This window comes from Heterocephalus glaber, unplaced genomic scaffold (genome assembly GCF_053883595.1).
Source record: "Heterocephalus glaber isolate CG9 unplaced genomic scaffold, H.glaber_assembly_v1.0 deba00001698, whole genome shotgun sequence".
NCBI lineage: Eukaryota > Metazoa > Chordata > Mammalia > Rodentia > Bathyergidae > Heterocephalus > Heterocephalus glaber.
In genome coordinates, this window is record NW_028258419.1 from 1,634,832 (window position 1) to 1,648,898 (window position 14,067).

A 14,067-nucleotide genomic window follows, 5' to 3' on the forward strand; every position below is an offset into this window, starting at 1 on the left:
AAGAACATCACACCACAGATGTGGCCTGAACAGGACAGGAGCAACCATCCTATGTCCTGGCATGAGTGTCAGAGCAGAAGCGACAGGAAGAGGCTTCCACACCAGAGAGGATAGGAAGCGCGTGCTGGAGCCTATGCAGGACGAAGTAACTGCAAGCTGGAAACTTCATTGTCAGTATTAGAAATCAATAACAAAATGATACCCATAAATAAAAACATTTGGCTTGTCTGGAAATTATGAAAAGCCCAATCTAAGTAACTGTTATTCAAAAAAGAATCTTAATGAAAGAAAATACTTACAATTGTACAGTAATGAACATATTCCATATTAAGATCATAATAATGCAGAAATTAGAGAGTGCCTTAGGGCTCAAGAACACATATTAGAAAGGAGAAAACGTAAAAAAATTAATTCAATAGGTATCAAACTCAAGAATTTAAAAAAAATAGATTAAACCCAAGGTAAGTAGAATAAATTATAAAAATAATTTAAAAATTGATAAAAATAAAAGCAAAAGCATAAATATAAACACTGCCTTAATCAACAAGTATTTACTGAGGACATGCTACTGCTCAAGTTACTATGGAAACAGCAACAAACAAAAAACAAATCCCTACCTTTATGTAGTTTATATTTTAATGATTAATAGGAAAGAAATTTTAGATATACAACAATGTTAAAAAGGCAGTATAGAGTTCCTGCATATCCCTTAGCCATTTCCCCTATTGTTAACTTTTTATATTACCATGATATATTTGTCAAAAATAGGGAACTGAGGGGCTAGGGATTTAGCTCAGTGGTGCTGCCACCTGCCTCGCAAGTGTAAGGTCCTGAGTTTGATCCCCGGTACCAAAAAAAAAAAAAAAAATAGGGAACTGATATTGGTATATCTCTAATAATAATCCCCAGGGTTATTTGCATTTCACCCAATTTACCCATAATGTACTCTTCCTGTTTTATTTAATTTTATAGATTCCAGCCCTTTATTAAAATATATTATGTTCTTCTGTTTTCTTGCACATATTAATAATAGTTATTTAATAGCCTACATCTAATAATTTCAATTTCTGGGTCATTTATGATTCTGCTCTTATTACTTCTTTTCTTGGTTTTCACCTATTTGATCTGGTAGAAAAAAGATCATTGACATTGACATTCTTGGTGATTTATGTACACACTGCATATTTGTGTATAAAAATTTTATATTCCAGATGATGTTATCAACCACCAGAAGGAATTTAATTTCTTCTAACACAGGGAATGAAACTGATTGCTTTTTCTACTCAAGGCTAGAATTCTGTCATTGTGAAGCCTGATCTATTTCTTTTGCTCTTAATTACAAAAGGTAGCCTTAACTCTTAAGATGTAGCTACTGAGAGAGTTTTCACATGAAAACCTGGATGGTCACCAGAGCCACTGCACCCTTGGGAGCCATGAATTCCAATTACTATCTCCCTATTCCCCAGTCACATTTACAGAGTTCTAACACTCTGGTTCAGTCTTCATCTCTGCTGCATTTTTCTAAAGTATTTATTGGTATAGTTTAATCGTCAGAGCACATGTGCTAGGCAGGTATGTGAATCTTCTTCAGGGATCTCATTGGCCACTACATTTACAATACCTACAACAGTGCCTAGAACACTGTAGACATACAAGAAGTATTTGTTTTATTAAGGAACTCAAAGAGTTATAGATGCAAACCAAAAACTTAGAAACTATTTTTACCTATCAAATTGAAAAAGAAAATTATGGTGCTCCTGGTGAAATGAACATACTTCTTCTATATTTAGTGCAATAGTGTATACTGATATAGCCAGTCCTTTTAGAGATAATTTGTTATTCATATATTTGTTAAACACTTACTGAATGGTCAATGGCAAATCAGGCATTTTCTCATTGCTAGGATAAAATATGTAATACTTGCAACTTAAAAGAGAAGAGGTTTACTTTGGTTCACAGTTTCAGTGAGCTTAGTCTACGGTTGGCTGGCCCCAAGACAGGAAAAAGCTGCTCACACAATGCCAGCCAGGAAGCAGAGAGAAGGGAAGGGCTGGAGATAAGAATACATCTTTCCAGGTCACTCCCTCAGTGTCCCACCCTTCCAACCAGGCCCCACCTTCACACATGACACTTTGGGGAACATTTTAGATCAAAACCATAGAAAATTGGCATTGGGACATCAAATGTCTTAATGTGTTCCCTGGCTCCAGCATCTTCTGGAAACATATACTAACAGCTTTAGAACTACTTATTATCATAAGTGCAGTAATTTATTTCTAAACAAGTGTTTAATATATCCAGTTCTAGAAAGAAATCTTGAGAGATTAATGGGATTTATTCATTAGTTAACATGCATTAAAGCTTACTCTGGTATTTGCCAGGTTTGGAGAGCAGTATGAGGTAGTGGTGAAGAACACAGGCTCCTAAGCCAGATTACTGGGGCTTAAATCTTAGCTCAGCTATTCATGGACCAGCTTTGGCAACTTGACCTCCCATACCTCAGTTTCCTCATGTAAAAATGGAAATAATAATAGAGGGCTTTGTGTGAGGTTAAACAAGTTGTCACTTATAAAGCACTAAGAACACAGTGTCTGGCACACATTGTGAAAAGCTATATATGTTTTGTTTTTATCATGTGTTAGCTTTTGATTGAAAAGCTTTTCTTGCTTTCATTCGTTTAATCCTCACCGCTACTCTCCCAGATAGGTTATATTATGACCTTTATGTAGGTGTAATGGCAAACCTAACAAAAGGGATGCAACACTACAAGTAGTGGCTGAGCCTGAGCCTGGCCAGCCTGGCCTCGAAGCCCCATATAATAACTGGCCTTAGCACATGCCCAGCATGGCAGAAGAGCTCTGCAGACAGAGAGCCTGTTCCTGGAACAGCAGGGAAGATAGATCATAAAAAGTAAGAGTGATGAATGAATAAGAAAATTGCAGGTAATAATAAATGCTATGAAGAATATAAAATATAAACTAGGTCATGTGTTCGAATATGGCAGGCAGGAATGCACAGCAGCTTTGGATGGGAGGAGAAAGCTCTTTAACAAAGTATCACCTGAACGCACAGCCTCCAAGGCTGGGATATATGCAGATAATTAAGTCACATTAATGGAAATTCTTCACTGCAGTATTGCAAAACTAATTAGAATAAACTAAAAGTCCAAAAATAAATGAATAACTTATTATTAAGGCATATTCTAAAGATAATATATTTACAACCCATTAAAATGCATGCTAAGAATATTTGATAATATAAAGTTAAATGAAACAATTAGAAATTCCAATCTTGAAAGAGATTAATTTATATTACTATTTGCTATATAAATACATTTTAAACATATCTACATATACATAGAAAAAAGCCTGCAAAGAAATACAAGAAAATATTTGTATCACTTACCACTATTAAGTGGTACAGTTACAGCAGATGTTTATTTTCTTTGTCACACATTTTGTATTTTCTGAATTTAAAAGAACTAAATAAAAACTTAATGTTCATCTCTCAATACAATGGGCAAAGTAAATTATGAGCAGAATATTGATAATTTAGTGAGTGACATTGTCTTAAGAACATCACATACTCAACGACCTGGACCCACTGAACTGGCAAAAAAGGGGAATCTTGAAAAAATGAAATCAGAAATAATTTCTGAGATAACAGAAGAAATTGTGCCTCTAGTGCAAGACATGATTAATAAATCTAGAGAGGAGATCAGGAACATGATGGAATCCCAAAATAAGAAACAAATGGAATCCATAAAACAGATGCAAATAGATTTCCAGGATATGAAAAACTCCATTGAAAGTCTACACAGAAGAATGAGCCAATGTGAGGACAGAATTTCAGATATAGAAGATAAGATTGCAATTAGTGACCAGGAAAAGAAAAATTGCTTCAAAATTATAAGGGAACATGAGAAATCAATCCAGCAGCTGCTAGATGATGCAAAGAAGAATAACATAAAACTGATTGGGCTCAATGAAGAAACAGGAGAGAGTGCAGATGACAAAAAATCTCTTCACAGAAATAATGGCAGAAAACTTCCCAAGCAGGGGACAAAAGCTTGACATACAGATAAGTGAGGCATATAGGACTCCAAATAGCCTTGATCAAAAAAAATCTACACATAGGCATATAAATGTTAAGATCCCACAAACTCAACAGAAGAACAAAGTTCTCCAAGCAGTCAGAGAAAAGAAACAAATCACATAGAAAGGAAAGCCCATCAGAATCACAGCAGACTTCTCAACACAAACCATCAAGGTAAGAAGAGCTTGGAGTGACATATTCCAAGCCCTAAAAGAAAAGAACCTCCAACCCAGATTGATGTGCCCTGAAAAACTATCTTTCTAAATGGATGGAGAAATAAGATACTTTCATGACACAGAGCACCTTAGGAACTTCATGAACACCAAACCAGCACTCCAAAGAATTTTACACAACATCCTAGGAAGAGATATTGAGGATCACAACCCCAGGAAGCAAAGTAGAATGAACACATCTGGCATGACAAGAAATTAAATGGAAAGAGGGAGAACCAAACAAAAAGAAAAAGTCATGGCAATGACAAGTCAATACATTTCAGTTATAACCATCAATGTTAATGGTCTCAATTCACCAATCAAAAGAAATAGATTGGCAGAATGGGTCAAGAAGCAAAATCCAACAATATGCTGCATACAAGAAACACACTTAATTCAAAAGGAAACTCATAGACTGAAAGTTAAAGGGTGGAAAACAATACTGCATGTGACAGGAACCCGAAAAAAAGCAAGAGTAGCTATCCTCTTTGCAGATCAAGTAGATTTCAAACCAACACTGATTAAGACAGATGAAGAAGGACACTACATCCTTGTAAAGGGAACAATCCAAGAGGAAGAGATGACAATCATAAATATCTATGCACCAAACACTAGTGCACCCAACTATATAAAACAAATACTAATGGACATGAAAAGTCATATAGGCACTAATACAATTGTAGTGGGGGACCTCAACACCCCACTGTCACAAATAGATAGATCAACTAGACTAAAAATAAGTAAGGAAATACTAGAACTCAATCGAACTCTTGAACAAATGAACTTAACAGATGTTTACAGAGTCTTCCACCCCACAAAATCAGAATACACATTCTTCTCAGCTGCACATGGGTCATTCTCCAAAATAGACCACATCCTCACACATAGAACATGTTTAAGTAAGTGCAAAGGAATTGAAGTTATCCCCTGTATATTATCAGACCATAGTCCAGTGAAATTGGAGATCCATAGCAAAAGAAACTCAAAAAATTTCATAAACACATGGAAATTGAACAACACACTTCTGAATAACCAATGCATCACAGAGGAAATTAAAGAAGAAACCAGACAGTTCCTTCAATTAAATGACAATGACAATACAACATATCGGAATCTATGGGACACAATGAAAGCAGTCTTATGAGGGAAATACATAGCATTGAATACGCATATTAGGAAAACAGAAAGAGCCCAATTAAATAACCTGATGCTGAACCTGAAACTTCTAGAAAAAGGAGATCAGGACAACCCCAAAGCTCATACAAGGGAGAAAATTATAAAGATCAGAGGAGAAATCAATGCAATGGAGTCTAAGAAAACAATACAAAAAATCAATGAAGCCAAGAGTTGGTTCTTGGAAAGAATCAACAAAATTGACAAACCTTTAGCCAACCTTGTCAGAAAAAGGAAAGAAAAGGTCCAAATCCATGCAATTAGGAATGAAAAGGGTGAAATTACAACAGACCCAGCAGAAATCCAGAGGATCATCAATTACTTCCAGAACCTATACGCCAATAAGATGGACAACACAGAAGAAATGGACAGATTCCTAGATACATATGAATTACCAAAGTTGAACGAAGAAGACCTAAAAGTTCTGAACAAACCAATATCAACCAATGAAATTGAAAATGTAATTCAACACTTATCAACTAAGAAAAGCCTGGGCCCTGATGGCTTCACTGCTGAATTCTACAAGACATTTAGAGAGGAACTGCTGCCACTACTATTTAAACTCTTCAGTGAAATTGAAAGGGAAGCAATACTCCCAAATTCATTCCTGGAAGCAAGCATCACCTTGATCCCCAAAGCAGAGAAAGACCCAACTGAAAAAGAGAACTATAGGCCAATCTCACTAATCAACATAGATGCAAAAATCCTTAATAAGATAATGGCAAACAGAATGCAGAAGATCATTAAGAAGATCATACACCCTGATCAAGTGGGATTCATCCCAGGGATGAAGGGATGGTTCAATATATGAAAATCAATCAATGTAATACACTATATCAATAGAGCCAAGGACAAAAACCATGATTACCTCCATAGATGCAGAAAAAGCATTCGACAAAATCCAACATGCATTTATGATAAAAACCCTACAAAAAATTGGAATAGATGGTCTCTACCTCAAACTGATAGAAGCCATCTATGAAAAACCAACAGCCAATACCATACTAAATGGTCAAAAACTGAAATCCTTCACACTAAAATCAGGAACAAGACAAGGATGTCCACTATCACCACTCTTGTTCAATATAGTTCTGGGAACATTAGCAATGGCAATTGGACAAAAGAAAGAAATAAAAGGAATAAAGATAGGTAATGAAGAAGTCAAATTGTCACTATTTGCAGATGACATGATACTCTATATAGAAGACCCCAAGAACTCCACCAAAAGTCTTCTAGACTTAATAACCAAATTCAGTCAAGTAGCTGGTTACAAGGTCAACACACAAAAATCAATAGCTTTCCTCTACATGAATGACAGACTCACTGAGAGAGAAATAGGGCAAATAATTCCTTTCACAATAGCATCCAAAAAACTGAAATACCTAGGAATCAACCTAATGAAAGAAATCAAAGACCTCTTCTCTGAAAACTATGGCACTCTGAAGAGAGAGATTGAAGATGATATCAGAAAATGGACAGACATCCCCTGCTCCTGGGTAGGAAGGATTAATATAGTGAGAATGGCCATACTTCCAAAACTGCTATATAGATTGAATGCAATTCCAACTGAGATCCCAGCAGCATACTTCATAGACCTCAAGAAAAAAAATCCAAAATTTCATTTGGAGCAAGAAGAGACCCAGAATAGCAAAAACAATTCTAGGTAACAGAGACACGGCAGGGATTATCACAATCCCCAACCTGAAACTATACTACAAAGCTATTGTGATAAAAAACAGCATGGTACTGACAAAGAAACAGACCTGAGGACCAGTGGAACAGATTAGAAGATGCAGAAACAACACCAAACACACTCAGCCATCTCATCTTTGATAAAGGAGCCAAACACCCTCACTGGAGGAAAGATAGCCTCTTTAATAAATGGTGCTGGAAAAATTGGGCTTCAACTTGCCAAAGATTAAAACTAGAGCTATATCTCTCACCATGCACTAAACTAAAATCAAAATGAATTAAAGATCTAAATATTAAAATAGAAACTCTAGCCAGTTGGAACAGAGGTTAGGTAGAACCCTTGAAGACATCGGTGTAGGAAAAGATTTTATGAACAAAACCTCAGTTGCCCGTGAACTAGCACAAACAATCAACAAGTGGGATCTCTTCTTATTAAAAGGCTTCTGCACAGCAAGAGAAACCACCAGCAGTGTGAAGAGACAACCCACAATGTGGGAAAAAGTCTTCACCTGCTCTTCCTCAGACAAAGGTCTATTATCTTGAATCTATAAAGAACTTAAAAAGATCAGACCTCCCAAATTTAAAGACCCAATCTGAAAATGGGCATCTGAAATGAACAGACATTTCTCACACAAAGAAGTAGAAATAGCAAATAAATACATGAAAAAATGTTCAACATCACTGGTCATTTGAGAGATGCAAATGAAAACAATGCTGAGATTCCACTTCACTCCAGAAAGAATGGCTGCTATCATGAAATCAACCAATAACAAATGCTGGCAGGGCTGTGGGGAAAGAGGAACCCTGCTCCACTGCTGGTGGGAGTGTAGACTGGTGCAAGCACTGTGGAAATCAGTATGGAGATACCTCAAAGAACTAAGACTGGAATTCCCATTTGACCCCACTATTCCACTGCTGGGGCTCTTCCCCAAAGAATTAAAAGAATCATACCACAGTGATATATGTGAACCCATGTTCATAGCAGCACAGTTTGCAATAGCTAAAACTTGGAAACAGCCCAAATGTCCATCAACTGGAGACTGGATAAAGAAAATGTGTTTCTTTATAAAATGGAGTACTACTCAGCCATAAAAAATGAGAAATTAGAGACATTTATAGCTAAGTGGATGCACATTGAGGCGATACTCTTAAGCGAAATAAATAGGACACACATGAATAAATTCCGAATAGTTTCTCTGGTGTGAGAAACTGAAAGTGTAAATAAGGACTAAATGTATAATAGGTAATGTGAAATAGGAAGAAAAGGGGCAAAGGGAAGGAAGTGGGCGGGCCAGGGGAAAGGATAGAAGGGAATGGGATTAATATGAGAAAATGGAAAAATAGGAACAAAATCTTTGTAAATAGGGAGGACTGGAGGGGTTGAAGGGAGGGCTGGGCAAGGGTGAAAAATAAGAACCAAGAGAGACTGTGTAAAGATGCAAATTTCCAATGATGAATGTCATTATATTGTATACCTAAAATGTACTGATGATTAGAATGAATAATCAGTAATGTAAAATAGGCAGAAAAGGCCCAAAGGGTAGGGGTAGTGGGAGAGGCAGGGGAAAGGAAAGAAGGGAAGGGAAAAATAATGAGAAATGGAAATAAAGTCTTTGTAAATAGGGAAGGGTGGAAGACGAAAAAAAAAAAGGAACATCACATATTATCTTATTTCATTGGTCATAAAATTGGTGTCCAAGGTCCTAGATCTGAGTGGCCAGAGACAGATTCGAGCCACATCTGTCTGATAGCAAAATTTGTGAACTGATCACAAAAGCTACTCTGTTTTTACAGCATAGATTTCTATTTAAATATATTCATAAAACTAATACCTATTTGTAAGGACAAGTCAACCAATACTGTACAAAGAAAAAATCAAGCAGTTATTTTCAGAGTAAAATATTGTCAATAATCTAAAATGCAATCAAAATTATATTTAAGATCTCTCATATCTACATGCTAACATACAAAACAAACAAAAACTCTGTTAAAGGGAAAATGGCAATGAGGGGAAATACTCATGGATATAAAGGAAATTAAAGGTGATACAAAAATATTCAACATCACACAGTTGAATTCCATTAATGCAATTAAAAACTATGAGTTTAAAGGAAAACAGTACAAATACACTAGATCATTAGTAATTGTGTCTCATGAACAGTATAATGACAGACTTTCTTTTGCTGTTGTACTTTTCATATTTTATGGAAGGAGTGTATTCATTATGTTGGCCTCTGAAGCAGGACAAGATTAGAGTCCCAGCTCTGTCCCTCACTAGTCACATGAACTTGAGCAAGATTCTTAACTTCTCCATGAACCAATATTTCACTCTCTAAAATGGCAATAAAATGGAACCAACTTCATAGCATTAAAAAATTGATGTAAATAAATTAATTAGAACAGTGCCTGGCATATAATACATACTATATAACTACTAGATATTATTATTCTGTCTATAAAGGAATGAATCAAATTTTGTTTAATAAGAAAAAACATGACTATACTAACCAATTTCTTTTTGATTGCTCTATATTTTATTGGCAAAAAATAGCAGATATATGGATAATAATTCTGCCTCTTTGGACTCTTCATACAAAATAGACCCTATCATTTTTAAACATTATTTTTCTCTCTCTGTTTCAAATTCAGCTATTTTGCACATTCTATTCATATCCACCTCCATATTTGGAAGCCCAGGTTTTCTTAGAGACAGATTAGGATCTAGGATGGTTGACTTAAAAACCATAATAGATAATAATAGATGATAGACAGGCCCTGGAGGGCATAATAAATGTCATTAGCTCTCCATGTCTATACGGTGAGCATATCTTCTCCTCTTGACCAGCACATCCCACTGTTCCCTCAATCTCAGTGATAGGTCCCACCTTCTTCCCAACTTTGAGAAAAGATGATACTTTTCAAGTTTAGTGAGTGAGATTCCTCCAGGACTTCTGCAGGAACTGTGAGTACAGCAACATCCACTTCTCACTGATATGGGCAAAGCCCCTATTCTAGAACAGCCTATCTGAGAATTAAGTCCACCCACATAAAGATGAAGATAGTACCTTGGTGGCAGCACTGAATACCTGGACGTGTCTGTGGCTGGACCCATAATGTCCAAATTATATAAGCCAATGAATTGTCTTTTGTATTTTAACTGACTAGAATGGGATTATTACCAATGACCAACAAAGTCCTTACTAATTCACAAATGATTTCTCACTTCAAATACAAAGTAATACTGAGAAGAAGATATTGGTGCCACATTTATACACCAAGAAATTGAGACCTAGAAAGGTCCTATAACTTATCTAACATCTGTGACTAGAGGCTCGTAATATCAAAAATCCAGACTCTCTGGATAGTCCAGTCCAACTCCATGATCACCTCGTGTCCTTTTCCTCCTCTTCATAGGCGTGTGTTCTTCTATCAGTGCTTTTATTAGTTTTTCTGACTCTTCCTTTCATCCAGGAGCCTGTTCCCTTATCATTAATGCAGCAGTTGAGGAATAAATGTTTGTCAGATATACCGACCTCTGCCCAACTAACTACAGTGGGAATTTTTATCCTGGTTTAAAGAAATTATTTCTGGGCTCAAAGACCACATGTTCAGGTTCAAACTCCTCCTGATTTTTCAAGGGACATGTTGAGGTGTACAGTTACTAACAGTATTGACCTTTGACATGACTCAAATAAAGTAGATCTGAGTCAATAGAATCTGTGAAAATTTGAGATGCTTGTCCACTTTAGTTGCTATTCTACCTTTCTAGTCACACAGAATAAACCACAAGTGTCACAATTGTTTAGGTGTTATAATACCAGTGAATCCTATGTCTTATTGAAATAAAACCTTTTTATCTGAAATTGACCAAATTTGAGGTGCTGCCCTCCCCACACACCTTATATTGGAAATAAGGTCATTGCAGATGTACTTTTTTAAGGTAAAATGAGATTACTCTAGCATAGAAAGTACCTTTACCCCAGTATGACTGTGTCCTCATAAGAAGAGACAGACATGGAGACACATATAAACCACTGTGCAAAGACAGTGGTGGAGACAGCTACATGCCAAGGCATACCAAGGACTGCCAGAGCTAAAAGAAAGGCACATGGACAAGTTCTCCTCTGAAGCCTTCAGGGAGAGCATGGCCTTGCGATGACTTGATTTCAGACTTGTAGCCTCCAGAACTATGGAAGAATAAACTAGTATTGTCTTAAGTCATCTAGTTCATGATGTTTTGTTATAGCAGCCCACAGTACCCTTGGGCAATAAATAATAATATCTAACTCACAGAGTCAATAAAGAGATTAAATGACATAAAACATACAAAATGTTTAGCAGTGTTGGCATATGATAGTCAAGAAATACCAGCCATTATTATCAATAAGCATTGCTATACAGTAACATGATAATGAGAATTAGTGCAACTCTCAAAATGAAACATCATGTCCCCACCCGAACCTTTCAGTTTAGAAGCTTGGGTGCCTAACATGTCTCTCCTTGAGGACCTTGTCCAGGAATGGTAATGGACCAGCTCTCAGAAGATACAGAAGTTCTTGCCTGGTTATTAAAACTCAGCCTTTGGGGCACTCTGGTTGACACCACTTATATTTCTTTCTCTGAAAGCAGAAGAGGGACCTAGTCAATAGGTATTCCTCACACCCCCCAAAAAAGAACCATCAATCTTTACCTAGGTGACTGTCACATTGAACATTATCAGGCAGCTTTTTCAACCTTGGAGGTTTGGGCAACCTGCCAGTAATGAAGATGTATTAATGCTTAATGCAGCTTAATGTAATAGGTGTCATGTTCATAATTTACAGAAGCTCTTTCTAAAGCATTAAATTCATTTATACTCCTTAAAAGCTACTCAATCGTGGAGGCTAAGTTAGTTTGGTAGGGTTTCTTTTTTAGGATCAAATGATATATAAATTGTTAACATATCCAAACTCATCCATTAGTGCATGTGAAAGCAATAAATGTGCCAAAGTAGCAATAACATGATCGAGGAAAGTCATTGTGGTCATTAGGGCTGAAAGGGTTTCATTTATGGCCTTGGGAAAGAGAATGAAGGCTATAAAATAGACCCAGGAGCTCTCGGTGACCAGAAGTCCTGCCTCATTACACTCAAATAAAAATAAAAAACATGTACATGCTAAGTGTTCAAAAGTGACCATGGATTTTGCCTTCAATTTTAGAGTGAGGTGGCTCTCTGGCTTCTATCCACCATTTTGAGCAAAGGAAAAGGAATGGATTGATGAGGCCTTCTCCTCCCAACTGTCTGCTTGTAGGATATTGATTGGCCTCTTGGTAAATAACTCTAAGCAAAACAGAGGGGCACAACTAATGAGAGCCCTTTCTTGTTGGGAAGATCAGGGAGGTCAGTAATTGATGAAATTATAAATCCTAGCACCGTTTTTCCAAGTTAGCTTGAGGCTCCACATTGGGATGAGAAGAAGGCATGGCTTTGTGTACGAAGGAAGGCAACTGCTGCCCATTACCCATTACCATCTGCTGACATCCACCATTACTCACACCCTCGAGTCAGGCTCCCCACTCCTCCAAACAAGATATGAAAGAGTGCCAAGAAGCACAATTAAAAGAAAGGTGGGAGACCACATTTTTAAAAATTCAAAAAGAAATCTTATCCTAGCTAAATTAGTATCCTTGGTTCTTGGTATAACCAAAATCACCTGAGAGGGAAAAAAATAAGAACCAAGATACATCATGTACAGGTACAAGCACCCAATGATAAATGCAAACGTATTGTATACCTAAAATGTACCGATAAAAGAATTTAAGAAAAAAAATAGACTTCCTTCCTGTACTTCATTTCATCGATTTTTTTTTTTTTTTTTTTTTTTTTTTTTTGGTACCAGGGATCAAACTCAGGACCCTGCACTTGCGAGGCAGGCAGCAGAACCACTGAGCTAAATCCCCGGCCTGTACTTCATTTCATATTCCTTTTTCTTATCTCTCTCTTTTATCTCTTGGTGATTATTTCTCTTTTATTATTTTTCAGTTTGTCATTTTGAGTGTTTATTTCATCCTACTTTCTCCTTTTAAAAAATTAGTTTAGCTAGTACTGCATCTGTTTGTTGAGACTTTCAAGGGACCAGCTTTATTTATTTAATTATTTATTTATTTTACCATTTTATTTATCTTTTTAGCAGTTTCTTCCTTTTGTTTTCTTCAATCTTTTTCTAGCTATTTGACTTGAATGCTTAAATTATTTCATTTTTCTTTCTAAAGATTATGTAAATATTTAATGTCACAGATTTTTTGGAGAAGTGCTTTTGCCACAATCCATAAATATTAGCTGTTTAGTAGCTTGCTGTTTAATTTGTAAGTGACTAGATCCTTTTGTCATTCAAATCATTATTACTTAAGAGTTTTTGGCTTGGCTTTTTTTGGTTGGTGCGTTGGTGTAATTGTGTACATTGTGGAAAGAGAATACATAGTTGCATTTGTATATTGCTATTAATATATTAATATTATTGTAAAAAAATCACTTGGGAGAAGTTATAAATGAGCAGGATCTTTACTGATGTGCTGGACCATCCATATTGTAACAGTGCTCCAGGGAATTCTTGTGTGCAGGCAAGATCAAGAAGCATAAAGTGAACAAATATGTAAGAGCAGAGATGTAAGCTCTCAGTGAGGATGGCACAGCACACCACTTGCATCGTGTTCAGAGCTCTCCACTGAGCCATGGGGCACAGGCTTGCGTGCCTGCCTTGGTATCCCCCTCAAGTCTGACAATGTTTTCGGGTCCCCTCCACACAAGACCTCTGGATAAGAAAATGGCCCTCTCCCCTGGACTCTTCAGTGCCTGGAAAACTGAAGGGTTAAAGTGTGCTCCACTCTCTGGGTAAAGCTCTGCTGCTGATATCAG